The sequence below is a fragment of the Choloepus didactylus genome, chromosome 2 (genome assembly GCF_015220235.1).
Source record: "Choloepus didactylus isolate mChoDid1 chromosome 2, mChoDid1.pri, whole genome shotgun sequence".
Classification (NCBI taxonomy): domain Eukaryota; kingdom Metazoa; phylum Chordata; class Mammalia; order Pilosa; family Megalonychidae; genus Choloepus; species Choloepus didactylus.
Genome location: NC_051308.1, coordinates 233,396,075 through 233,410,984, shown reverse-complemented (window position 1 = coordinate 233,410,984; position 14,910 = coordinate 233,396,075). Strand labels below are relative to the sequence as shown.

The 14,910-nt window shown below is 38.1% G+C and overlaps 1 protein-coding gene across 4 annotated transcripts in view; it reads right to left on the bottom strand.

The window, feature by feature from the left end:
• Nucleotides 1-12,833, bottom strand: part of FBXO42 (F-box protein 42) — a 145,542-nt gene extending 132,709 nt beyond the window's left edge. For all 4 annotated transcript variants that reach the window (XM_037828403.1, XM_037828405.1, XM_037828402.1 and 1 more), the window contains exon 1: nt 12,644-12,833. The gene's annotated coding sequence lies outside the window, so the exon portion shown is untranslated. The remainder of the gene's footprint in view (nt 1-12,643) is intronic.
• Between the last annotated feature and the right edge of the window lie 2,077 nt (nt 12,834-14,910).

The window sequence follows — 14,910 nt, the reverse complement described above, 5'->3', positions numbered from 1 at the left end:
TAAGTCAGACACTAAAGGACAGATATTGTATGGTTTCCTTATATGAAATACTCAGAATAAGCAAATTCATAGAGACAGAAAGCAGAATAGTGATTATCAGGAGGGGAGGGAGAAATGGCAAGTTAATGCTAAATGAATATGAGTTTTGGTTTGGGATGATGAAAAATAGTCCAGAAATAGTGGTGAAAGTCACAGTACTGTGAATATACTTAACGTCACAGAACTGTCCACTCAAAATAGTCAAAATGATTTATAAGTATATTTTACCACAATTAAAAATAAATTATCTTAAAAAGGGCGTACAGATTTGCTGTGCCATGTCAGAAAGAGGAAGTTAGTTTTTAAAATATGATATGGAATGTATAAGAAAACATGAAATACATATTTTAATATTGATCTTCTTAAAAAATAATCTTGTTTGCATCACTGATCCAACAGGCCTATTTGGATTCCAAATATATGGGTTAAATTTCTTGATGATTTCAGTGATTGCTTGGTCTTGCCCTGTGAATCCCACAAACAAGAACTCGAACTGAAAGGAAGAGTCCGTGTAGCACCTGGTCCAGCAAACTTCTATGGAGGGAAGAGGGGATTGCCAGGGGAGCACTTATGCCTCTTGATTTCTTAACCAATTCTTTCTGTATGTAAGATCAGCTTTGCAGAGTTTAATACTCAATTTCTCTTTGTTTCACGTGTATTGGGCTAATCTGCCAAATTATATTGCAAATTTTTTAGACAAGGATAATTTCTTAGACCTCTTTTGTATCTAATACAGTTCTCAAGTTAAAATGTTGATAGGCTGAACTCTCCTTTTACTGGTGGAAGTATGAAATGATACAATCATTTTGGGAAACTGCTTGATATATAAAGTTAAATACATACCTATGATCCAGCCATTCTACTCCTAGGTATCTATCCAAGGTAAATGAAAACATACTACCATTAAAAGACATGCAAAAAATGTTCATAGCAGGGTCCTATCATCAGTCTGCTATTTGATCCTTTAGCTTCCTGTATGTTACTAGACACAGAGATGAGGTATGCAAATAAAATAATATAGATGGGCCACCATAAAAAAAAAGTTTATAGCACTTTATTCATAATAGCCCCAAACTGGAAACAACCCAAATATCTATAAACAGGTGAATGGATAAACAAATTTTCATACAATCTATTTATTACTCAGTAATAAAAAGGAATGAACTACAACATGCAATCACATGGATGAATCTCATAATCATAATGTTGAGCAAATGAAGCCAGACACAAAAGAGCCCATGCTGTAGGACTGCATTTATATGAAGTTCTAAAACAACCAAAACTAATTCATGGTGGAAAAAAATCAGAATTGGACTGTCTCTGGCAGTGAGTGTGGGCTTGCATTGACCAGGAAGGGATATAAAGAACTTTCTAGAGGTTATGGTATTATTCTACATCTTGGGAGGGGTTTGAGTTACACTTAAGATTTGTATATTTCACTGTATGTACATTTTACCTAAAAAAACAACAACAAAAAAGCAAAGTACTATCAAACCCAAGTTAATGATACCCATACTGAAGTGTTTAGGGTTGACTGATGCTTGCAGCTTACTTTGAAATACATAAAAATATATATGGATGGATACGAATAGAGAGAAATGAGCAATAGGTGGTTATATAATAAAGCAAATATAGTAAAATATTTGTAATTATGTAATCACAGAATTTAGGTGTTCATCTCATGATTCTTTCAAATTTTCTGTATTTTTGAAAAATGTCACAAAATGTTGGAAAAATAGAAAATAAAAATGAACATTAAAAAATACTGTATTCCAACCACCCAGAATTAACATCCATTAATATGTTGTCATATTTCTATTCCACATTTTTAAAGAAAATAAAGACAGATAATTCTCTCCCTACCTCCCCCACCCCCCCACTCCCCCCCCCCAAAAGATTTAATAGTTATAGTTCAAAACTTGCCAGACTTTTTTGGACTTCTACCTTAAAAAAGAAAATCTACATAACAAATGGATGATGTTTAATATTAAGCAAAAGAAGACAAAAAAAGAATAGATGTGATTTCATTTACGTAAAATTGATAACAGGCAAAACTAAAATATTGTTTAGAGATACATACATAGGTGGCAAAACTATCAAGAAAAGCAAGGAAATTATCACCAAAGTTAGAAAAGTGGTTACCTCTAGGGGGGTACACTGGAAGAGCCTCTGGGGCACTGTCAATATTTTATTTTTTTTACCTGGATGGTGGTTACACAGGTGCTTTCTTATAATTATTCTTTAAACCGTACATGTTTTATGCACTCTTCTGTATTTATTTCTTACAACATTTAAAAAAATCTAGCTAAACCTGTCACTACCACTTAATGGTAATGTATAAAGATTTCTGCAACTTAACTAATATTCATTCTGAACATGTGCTCACATATTGATCTGAAATTGTTTCCTTCAAGAATGCATATAGCAAAAACAACTTTACAAAGAAAGAACAACCAAATCATCAGGAACTCAGCTGTAAAGGAGGAAGTCTCATTGGAAATCTCTAAAGTTTCAATGTGTCTCATATATTAATGTGGATCTTGTAAACTACTGATTCAGTGGACCTGGGTTGGGACCTGACAGTCTGCATTCTAACCCCAGTGTGGTGGATTGAATTGGGCTCCCCAGTCTATACATGTTTTTGGTCTTAGTCTGCATTCTGGTAGGTGTGAATTCATTGTAAATAAGATCTCTTCAAGATGTTACTTCAGTTAAGGTGTGACCCAACTAAACCAGGTTGGGCCTTAATCCGTGTTACTGTAGACCCCTTGTGCCTAGAGAGCAAGTCAGAGGGAAAGAGAAACAATGGGGAGCAACCAGAAGCAGGAAATCAAAGGAACGCGAAAGAGGAAAAAGACATGGCCATGTGCATTGCCTTATGACAGAAAGGCAAGGAAACCCAAAGATTGCCTGCCGGCCACAAGATACCAACCTGGAAGCAAGCCTTCTAGCCTCCGAAACTCTGAAACTGTGAGCCATTAAATTCCTGTTGTTAAACTAACGCATTGTAAAGTATTTGTTTTAGAAGTGGGGAAATTAAAGGAAACTAAAACACATGGTGATGCAGTGCTGCAGGTCCATGGACTGAGAAGCAAAGTCTTAAGTAACCATTAAAATGTAGCTGGTGTCATGATCAGAAGACAAAACAAAAGGGAATCAACAGTTATTGAGAACATGTGTCAAGTGCCTTATCTCATTTAATCCTTACCTCAACTCTATGGGGGGGGGGGCATATTCAGTCCTGCTTTACAGATGAGGAAAACGGGACTCATAAATAAATTTGCCCACAATTACACAGCTTTTAAAAAAGAAGAGGAACCAATATTTGAACCCAATTTTATAATTCCATCTATTTTTTTAAAGAGACTGTATAAACCAGCCATTAAAGTTAATTTTAAAACATCCTAAAAAAAATATGTCCCATATTACATGGTATCTTCTTGCATATAGACTTTCATCTTCAAAAGTCCTGTCCTTTCTTGTTTTTCTCCTGCTATGACGCTGGTCATTGTCATCCACATTTATCCTACTGTAACAGACACCTTTCTAACTTCCCTGACTGCAGTCTTTTGCCCCACGGATCTGTTTTGCAAACTATTCGAAGTCTCTAGAAACTCACTACACGTGAGCAGAGAAGCATGGTGAAAACGCTGTTTCTTTGGGAAGTAAAATTCAAAGCACTCTACAATCCCACATTATTCCTATCAAATTTCTCAGTTTGCATAAAAAGCCAGCTTCCTAACTCACACACAAACTATTCTGCAAAGGGCATAATACATTTTAATACAAGATGCTATGAGGGAATGAAAAATTTCATTTCCGCCTGTCTTGTATCTGGTGGTGGTCAAAGCAAAAGAACACCCTTCTGCTCCTGCCTAACTAAAGCTCTCGTAGCTCCTTCCATCACAAGGCATTTCCTAACCACTCCCTTCCATTAATCTTTTCCAGATGTTCCCTACGCTTTGACACTTAATGTCACACTATTTTATATTGCTATAGATGTGTTTATATGCAGCTTTTCTCCATAAGTAAATAATAAAATTTATTAAAGTTAAATAATGCTTTGACTGTTCCCTATCCCCAGCAAACCTAAAGGACAGTGACAAATGTGCATAAGTAAATCTGTTCCACAAGCTTGTCTGCTCCTAAGAATCACTTGGCAGTTAGATTCCTGGAGATTGTTTCAGGAAATAGGGATGGTTCTATTTGGAATCTTAATTTTTTAACAAGCACCCTGGATGCAAGTTTGAAAAATCCTCAGTAATACCACTAAAACTTAATCTTATGTTCTCATTTGTAATTTTCCTATAGTGCCTCATACACTTTACTGAATAATAGGTATAAAATATGGTTAATAAATGAAACTTCCAGAAAAATACAAAATATTAGAGCAGGAGTCAATCTTAGAGATTATCAAGCAATTCAGCCTTTATTTTACAAATGAGGAAAGTTAAGTCAGAAAACTTAAGGTTTTTCCTTAAGATAGTGCCAAGTGGAGCCTGTCTTTTGATAGCGTCCTTCTACCACACCATACCAAAACCTATTTTTAAAAGATCAGCAGTAAAGCATTATTTACTGATATCCATCAAAAGAAGACTAGTTGAACAAGCTTAGGTATATCCAACACAATGTGGTAATAATATAAAGCTTTGAAAATAAAGACTTCCTCTTTCAAAAAGGCAAGATCTCTAGGATACATAAAGTGAAAACAGCAAGGTGCTGAACAAACAATGCATGTAATATGGCAACCTTTTGCATAGGAAAGGAGAAAAAGTGAATATATATATATAGATAATTGCTTATTTTTGTGAAAAGAAACACTGAAATGATAAACCAGAAATTAATTAAAAACTTGGGGAAGGAGGATGTTTTAAGCACCAGCCATGTGGTGCCCCCTCTGACAATTCCTCCTCAGGTCCCAGCTCTTAAAGGGGCAGCAGCTGTTAAGGTGTTGGCCCATCCTCCATGCTTTAAAGTCCTGATAATACCATCTCCTCCCCTAACCCAATCCTTGAGGTAACAGCTTCACCCTGTAGTTATTAATCTCTAAACTACCCTACTCCACTCTTTTTGGTTCTTTCAGCCTTGCAACAACTATGTAACTAATTCCCTATATTAAATCTCCTCTATTTGAAATACTCGATGTTTTCCAATTTCCTAACTGGTTCCAGACAGAATATTCGAAGGATAAAAAGAACCACAAAGAAATGTTAAATTTGACTCAGTAGTTTTATTAACAGTAATATGAAGACCATATTTTTAAACCTTATGTATACTGTAGGGTAAAGCAAATAAACTATTAAAAACTAGGATTTTCAGTGTAAGAGAAGAGAGACAAATACAAAACTCCAACCTTGTAATATGGTAAAATTTAATTGGATATATCAACATGAAATTTTGATTTTCAATAAACATATTTTCTAGCTCTGCCCACAGAGAGGACCTAGAAACAACGAAGACGCAGTAACAATGTGCTAAGATAACGTTTTCTAAATAGAATTCCCCATAAAAAAAAACCAGAGCTTCTTAGAAAAATGACCTATTCTCAGGTCTAGAACAGGGAGAGTAAAGGGTGAACTTGGGATATCTTGTGAAACACCCAGACCACTGGGGGCACGTCAAAAGAACATAATGAATAAAATGATGAATAAATAAAAATCCACATGCCTACAGTGACACAGAAAGTAGCAAAGAAACTCAAAGGCCACCACTGAGGTGACTATTGCATCAATTCTTTAGTAAGAATACTTATAATGAAAAGCAAAGAATTAAACATTCTGCCTTTTTATGAGAGAATATAGCCCACTCTCAGTTTACGGTATCGTGATAGCTAACATATATAGAAGGAATGTTTGCAATCTCCAACGAAACAACTGATTCTGGCAAGGATCAATAATGGATGCTAAACCAACAGGTGAAAAGACAGCTGGGGATTAGAATAATCGCGTTGTGTAATTACCACCTCACAGATCACTTGATAATGTACCTTTAGCATGGAAAGATCTACAATAATCATATTAACCAACTGATCATGCTTAGTATTGTTATAGTGGAAAAATCTGGCATCAAGAGATGCGAAATGAGTACACAGTATCACAAAAGATTGTAAATACGAATCTAATCTTAAAGCCTTTAGACTTCACTTAAAGGAGGATAAAGGAACAAGTTAAATGACACTGTATGGAAACAGTGAAACAAATGAGGAATTTGGAACAGTCTACTAAAGAGTAAGACTGGTCCCTTCAATAAAACAAAGTCACTGAGGAAAATCAGAGAGACACTGTTTTAGATTGACACAAAAGTGAAATAACAGCCAACTGCAAGAACCTAGATTGAAACCTGTTCCTACTTTAGTCCCTCACACTTGCTGTTCCCTCTAGCCCCCAAATTTAGCAAAAAACAACCTCCCTACCTTTATCTTTGAGCCCAAACATCACCTGCTCACTGAGGCCTTCCCTAAACTACTCAATCTCAATTAGTCTTCCCTTTCTACCCCATGACACTATCATATCATCCTGTTTGATTTTCTTTGTAGTACTTTATTACTATTTGAAATTATTTTGTCCATTTCTTGCCTTCACCAATTTCGAATGTAGGCTCCAAGAAAGTAAGGATCTTGTCTGTATTGTCCACTGTACCTCAACTACCCTGAACTATGCCTAGCACATAGTAACATACAAATATTTGTTGAATGCAAGGACCAATGAAAACACAAAAGGCAAGGAAGATTCAACAAGCACTTGGAATCAAACAATGCTCAGGAAGCTCATGAGGAACATCAACCCATAAACATCCAAAGAAGTATTACAATGAATGAATATGTGAGTACCTAACATAGGTACTAAATGTGTCTATAAGGCACTAAAAATATTACATATGAATTGTATTGCATGATATGTCCTTATTAAGCTATTTGGTAAGAATTAACACATTAATTTTTTTTGGATATTAACTTTAACATAATTGTGTGAAAGGGCAATAATAGTTAATAAAGCATACAGCAGATACTCAATACAGAGCTGCATACAGTAGTTAAATGAAAAAAATAGCTCCTACCTAGAAAGATGAGTATTTAAGTGGTGCAAAGGCAAGTGATGTACATGAGAGGCGGAAAGACTAGCCTGGCTGGAGGAGAAACTTCATGATTGGGTGTCCCGGAATATATGGAACAATAAGGGCCACATGGAGAGCTTCAAAGCAATGTAGAGGAGTTTGAATTTTGTGTGCTAGGCAATAATGGGTTACCTAAGTTCTTGATTAGAGGATTAACATTCAGATAGTAGTCTTTTAAGATTGGTCTACCATAATATTGTCATCTCAATCTTAACCATTTTCCAATTTACTCAAGGATAAACTCTCAAATACAGCAGCTACTAATTACTGAGTGCTTACCATGTGTTAGACATATAGTTAAATATTTTACACGTCATGAGATGAGAATCATAATTCCCATTTTGAAGGTAAGGTAACAGACGTAACACAACTAGCAAATGGCAGCCCTGGCAATAAGACCAGCTAAGAAATGAAACACTGATTCAGCCTGCCTTCTGCTTATGAAAGCATGGTCTATATAGAGTGACGGCACAAAATATGACAAGCAACAAGGAAATCTGAGGGTTACTGAGCAAGATGCTATAAAACTTCCCGGCAGAATAGATATAAGTGATGAAGACTATTAAAACAAAATAATAATAACCAGCAGTTCTATGGCGTATGAGACCAGAATAAAATGATTCTACCTACAGAAATAGGAATACTGAGGAGGGAAATTTGGTTTATGAAGGTTTTTATCTTGAGGAGAGAGATGAGAATTAATGGCCTCAGTTGTGAGCACTTGAATTCTGAGTTAGTGGATATGCTCCTGGAAAACCAAGAGGTTCATAAAAGAAAGATCATATCTAGATGGATTTAAGAGACATCAGGACAGCAATGTCTAAGCCATGAATAAGCCAAATTCTCTAATCAAGTATAGAAAGAGAAGCACAGGAAAAACAAAAACAAAACCCAACAACATGTATTCTTGCTACAGGCCAGGTATGTCACTAGGACTAAAATATAAAGCTGGGAGATAAATCCCCCTTGTTCCAGTTTTAATTTCCCATAAAAGTAATAACATAATAATGTTTAAGATTGAGTGTTTCCTCTCTGCTAAGCAATGGGCACAGGCATTCTCAAATTTAATTGTCCCATAACATAGGCATCAATATTGCCATTTTTATAGATGAAAAAACTTTGAACCCAGGTCTACCTGAGGCCAAAGCCTATATACTCTTAATTACTACTCCAAAATAAATGGTTATTAAACCAGTCCACAGAGCATGCGTAAACCATTAAGTTACTTTCAAGTTAAATAAAATGTGAATTTCTAACCCAGCCATCATTAAACATTTCTGTGGGGAAAATGTATTTCCAAATATCATTATGATTTATGAAACACACTATTAGGAGAGGAGGGAACAGCATGCACTGAGAAAAATGGGGATGGGTGAGGAAGAGGAACAAACTCAAATTTGAAGGACCCACAGAAAAGTAAAACTTTAGATTCAATAATAGAGAAGGGAGCAGGTTTGTGATCCCAACTAAATCAAAGGATCTATTTGGAAAGATGTTATTAAGTATCTCAAAGTAAAACCTAAGAAAGCATTCCTAAGAAAGCATTCCTGCAGAACTTATTGGGATATCTTGATCCCAAAAAGACAAGACCCTGTGCTTTTTGGGCAAGAGTCATCAAGACTACCAGAAAAAAGCTTTCAAAAGAAATAATGAAATAGAGGGACAAGTTCCATTTTCCCTTGACTTCCATCTGAAAGGAATGGAGAGAGGTAATATTTAGTAAAACTGTATTGATTAATTCATAATTTACATCAATCTTTCTTCAAACAATGTACCAAGAGGTTCATTTTGGAAAAAAAAATTTGTATTTTCTATACAACACGAATCACACATTTAAAATAAGAATAATAAAGGAAACACATATTTGGAGGAGAATCCCATACTAGTGAATTCCTTAAAATAGTTGAAATAAAAGTATCATAAATATTAAAGATTCTAAGGATATATTACTAGCTAAAACTAAAATTTGTTTGCCTTTATAGAAATTTAAGGAGTTACCTCAAATCTATACATTAATAGAAGACAAAAGAAAGGGGTTATGCTTAATCTAAACTCAAGAGTAAAATTTTACAAATGACTACTGCTTTATATAGTATCTATTTATCAGATTTATATATACATATATATGCATGTGTGTGTATGCACGTATCAAAATATAAGACACTTCCACCTTTGAAACAAAACGCAAAACAGCAACATTGGAAAAATTAAATTTTATAAAGTCATACTTTACAGGACTTTTAGAAGAATGACACAGGAAACCATTTTAAAAATAAGCTGTATTATGAACCTAATGTTGGGAAATTTTAAAACAACTTGTCTATAGGTCATGTCCTTCTACATATAGCAAACTGTCACAATACAGAAAAATGAACATTACGCCTTCACTTTTCAGTCAACCACAACTTTAAAGCATTCAGTTAAGATACAGATTCTACATGTTCAACTAATAGAGCATCTACTCAACCCCCAAAATTATTTGCAAAGTAGGCAACATATACTAAATTGTAAAACAACTATAGCACTAAGATGATGAACTTACATTGAGATACGGAAGTTCAGTTATCAGTGATGCTAAGCAACTTTGATAGAGTCTATAAAACAGATTAGTATACTTCTTGCCTAAGCTGCCAGCTTCATCCAAAAAGGTATAGGACTTTCTCATTGTATGTACTATTGGGAGAAAGGAAACCATAACCACCTAAAACCACCCACAGTCAATGTTCTAAATATGGCCAAATTCAAAATACAGTGCCTCTTGAACAAAAAAAAAAAAAAAAAAAAAAAAAAGAGCATTATCACTCTAAAGTTGTCACCACTTGGTAATCTGAGGTATTTTCATTGCAGCTGCAATGCTTGTGTTTGTTGCCTGCACATATGACTCATTCTCAGCAAAGTTCTCCCAAGACTCTCTCAGATTTTTCAGAATGCAGAAACCATAACTGGGACACACTGTGTGGGAAGTGTCAAGACAGTAAATGAATAAAAGGGAAAAAGCACTCATGATAGAATTAAAAAAAAAGTTGTATAAAAAGCAAGTCACTCACAAAAAGCAGTTTTTTTCTGCAGAATAGGAAGGTTGTGGAAAGCCATCCCAGCTCTGAAAAGCCTTCCTTGACAACCCTGGTTGTATCCAGTGCCCTCTCAATGCATGCCTCTCTCGCACTTCTTCCACTATAATATACTTACCTAATTTCCTTGTCTTGTCTGACTCCCCAATCAGACTGCAGGAAAACTGAGACAAAGCTGTCTTATCTTAGAATCATTAGTACCTATTTCCATAACCCCTGGCACAGTGAGGGCCCTCAAAAGATGTTTCATAAAATAGGAATAATCAGTCTTATATTTACGTATTTTACGTTTTACAAAGCACTTTCACAAACATTATCTCTTTTTGATTCACAGTGCAATCTTGTGAAGGGCACTATTTAAACCAATGGCTTCCAGTTTTATAAGGAAATGTTAATTCACCCATAAAACAATCCTGAAATCACAAAGATAATCATGTTTGGTCAAACTGAGATAACTCCCTCTGGGACCTCAACATTCGCATAATAGCCAGAGGTTCTGCTAGCATTTTCTTTGCTTGGTCTTCCTAATAGGTAGGAATCACACAGCTCTGAATCTTACAGAAGAGTTTAAACTACATTAAGCAGTATCAGGTGAAGGCTATTCTAGAAACCAAAGACATTAAGAGAAAGTATCTTAAGCTATTTCTTCCTGATCCTGTCTTTTTGTGACTCGGAGAAAGGGAAGGAATTGCAAAAGTCAAAATGCTGGAGAGCAAATGATGTCACGGATGTCATGAAGTTGCATCAATACCTAGTGATGATTTAGCACAACAATATAACATTATGCCAAGAAGCATGACGCCACACCACCAGATATTTTACTGCATTACTTCCATGACTCTATTAGCAAATTGATATATAAGCGACTCTCCAATGTTCTATGACAGAACAGTTATTGGTTCAGGTTTATATTCTTAGCAAGGGTACTAATATACTCTACAGATCTCCAGGACTTTTATGTAAGAATAGAAAAAGAAAAAAATGGTCAAAGAATTAACTAATATTAAACTAAACAGTTGTCATTTTAACAATTAAAAGCTTCTTGAAGCACAAAACCCATGGATCAATGGAGATTGAGTAATACACTTCTACTGGGCTCGTCAAAAAGCAAACAGTTACAAAGCATAAATGACAAGATAAAATAGAAGACGCAACTATGCTTAAAGTTAGGAATTTTACACAGAGCATCACTAGTCATTGTAAGAGCTACACACTGAATTTTAAATGCTCAATTCTAAATAACGGTATTTCCTTTCAAATTTTCTTTGCCCCTTTAAACACATGATGTCATCTTTCTTAAGCACAAGCAAAACCTATTTAAGTTACAAAAGCTATCTGGTGTGTCCAAGCAAAAGCAATTGCCTCAACAATTTCCCACAGCACACTTCCAAATGAAGCCAACATTCTTCAAGGAAGAGACCACAAGGCTTCAAACTGGCTTTCCTACGTGAGAGAAACTCTCCGATTACCATTTGAACAACAAAAAGTTGTTCTCAAAAGGAAATAACAAGTATAGTACAATGTCGCTGCCAGTGAAAATTGGTCATGTCTGAATCTTCATCTAGAGCAATCAGAATCCCACCACAGAAAAGTCCAAAGACTTCGGTAATTAAGAAACGAAGCTTTTATTTTCCTAATAAAGTCTAGAGATTTAATAGACAAAGCAATTGGTTATTCCAAATCTTAACAACCCCAGGATTTCAAACGAACGAGACTTCATTAGTACTGATCTTAAACTGCAAAGATGATCAACATTTTACAATTATTTTTTCTTCGTTTACAAATTCTTCCCACCTACACCGTCCCCTTTGCATAAACAATTCTCACCAGGAGAAGCATTCCACAGCCACAACGTGGATTGCTGTCTCAACCAAGGAGATTCGCAATTCCCACTTCTCTGGAGGAACACTCTTACAGCTACGGGGTAGGAATGGCTGTTTGTATTTTGTTTTTTAAGCCGATTCCAAAATCTTCCCTTTGCGCTGCAGCTTCCGAGATGCCGGCCCCTCACTGCAGCCCCAATTTTGGAGGACACCCGACTCCGGCTCCTCTCGCAAGGAGTTAAAGGTTCGGGAGCGGGGTGAGAGAATATCTGGAATGGCTCTCCTTGAGCTGGAACACACCCCTTCGTGGTCTGGGTGAGAGGACGAAAACCACCCTGGCTCGAGGAAAGCGAACGTATTCGTTCCCATCCCAAGCGCTGGCTGGGAAAGGGCTCTCCTCTTCCCCGCCTAACCCAGAGGAGCCGAGGACGACGTCAGCAAGGTCCCCCGAACCAGCCGCCACCGCGCGGGGTGCCGGGCCTGCGCCAGACCCGGGGCGCCCACTGTCCCCTACGGGCCGGGGGCATAAAGGGCAGGAGGCGCCAGCTCCCTGCCGCCGCCCCCCTGCCGCCGCCCCCGGAGAGGGAGAGGCCTCACCTGGCCCAGCCCGCTCCACGCTCTCGGGCTCGCTCCGCTGCTGACGATGGTGAGGGAGCAGAGGACTGTGCCGAAGAGGAGGCGCTCCGCTTCAGGCCGCGCTTGCCACACTTGGGACACCTCACAGCTGGCGGGACCCAGGACCACCCGGAGCCGCCATCTTCCTCCACTCAAACGCCGCCGCCGCTGCTGCTCTGGCGGGGAGAAGACGGCGGCGAGAGCGCATGCGCCGGGACCGGGCACGGAGGGCGCGCGCGCGCACACACACACGTCAGCGCGGCGGACCCGCGCGGGGCAGTCCGGGGGCGGTGCCAGGCTGGGAAGGGGCGGGGCCCCGCGCTGAGGTTCTCCTGACTTGAAACACTGCCTTGGGGAGCCGAGCTGGTGTCGAGAAAGGGTGCGCTGCCACGCCCGCCTTCCCTGAGTCCCCAGAGCCGGCTTCAGAATTGCATCCACCCACTGCAGCACTGACTCGAACAACTGGGCAGTTTTCCCAAATACTTTTAGTCTGAAATTAACTCATTTGTACCCCCCGGGGGCCCAAGGGGCACGGGGTGGGCTTTGTGGCAAATTGAGGTGCCATTCGATGTCGGCTAAGGAGGGAAACTCGGGGCCTTGCGTGTGCAGGCAGAGCCTCCCTTAAGTGTAGCAACCACTATGTGAGTTGTTATTAGCCCCATTTTCCAGAGGAGTAAACTGAGGCCCAGAGAAGTATTAGTCATTTGCCCAGAGCCACAGAGCCATAGGTAGTAATGAGGAAACCAGAATTTGAACTCAGACCCAGACGTATTGTACTGGTTCCGAAGCTCCTGTATTTTCCATTATAGAAAAACAAGGGATGGGCTCCAGCAATATCCCCTTCCAAGAGAGCTACCGGGTGTACATAGATGAGAACCTTCCTGAACCCATTCCTATTGCATGTGATCTGAGATGCCAGAGATACTGAGCCCAAGGGCTTCAATCTTCACCCCCCTCCATGCTAAAACTGGAGGAACCTTGAGCTTTCAGCAGATCACTCTGGAATATAATGAACCACCCAGGATATTTCTTGGGGCACTGGGCTATGGAGCAGACTTGGGCCAGCCTCACACTAGAAAACACTAGTTCTGTGTTCCTCCAACTTGAAAAATGCAGAGACCCCTGGGAATACAGTCACTGAATCCCACTGTGAGAAATGATGACTTAAATTCATGTTACTGCAAAAGAGAAGCTTGACAATTATACCTGGTAAAGGAAATATTTAAATAGTGTCACTAAAAACCCCAGGCTTAAAAATTGTCATAGAACTCGTGACTGTCCCAAATGTCTGGTAGAACTCAAATTTGGAAACACTTGGCCAACTATTATGTTCTTCCTTTTTAAAATGCAGGTTCCAGGGCTCACCTCAGACTTTTTCTAAAGCTCCAGAGGAACTCTGATGCCTACTCAGGTTTGGAACCACTGGACCATATTAGAACAGGTTCAAAAACAGAACCATATGCCCTCAATCTCCTAGCTCAAAGATGGCAGAGATTTTTGTTTGTTTTGCACACTGCTTTATCCCTAGCAGGTAGTATAAAGACTGACACATAGTAGGGACTCATTAAATATCTGTTGAATAGATGAATGAACTGGAAATTTGGCAACTTTAGTACTGATCTTAAACTGCAAAGATGATCAACATTTTACAATTATTTTTTCTTCGTTTACAAATTCTTCCCACCTACACCGTCCCCTTTGCATAAACAATTCTCACCAGGAGAATTACTCAAAAAATATTTGGTTAACATCTATTATGTGCCAGACCATGTGATATATATGGTAATACATTTAAAAATAAAATTAACAAGGTCCTTGCCCTCATAGAGGGTTCCTACAGTCTACTGGGGGAAACTGACAATAAACAAGCAAATAAACCAATACAAAATTATAAATTGTGATAAGCACAAAGTATTGTTGAAACAAAACATTTAATCATAATCCCAGTTGGCATTTATTGAGTACTTTTATTATGTGTCAAAAATGTGGTCACAGATAGGGCTTGAACACAGGTGCTATCACATCAAACTCTGTTGCTCTAAGCTCTACAGGATGTTGCTTCTGACAGAGGGAAATATGACTGAGTCCAGATCATATATGGCCTGGAATATCAGGAGGATATTCTCCTAGGCAGTGGAGATTTGGGGGGAGGGAAGATACATGATGAAAATTGTATTTTAGAATAATCTGCAGTGTGAAGACTGATTAGGGCAAGATTGGAAATGAGAAGACAAGGAGATGAGGTTAGG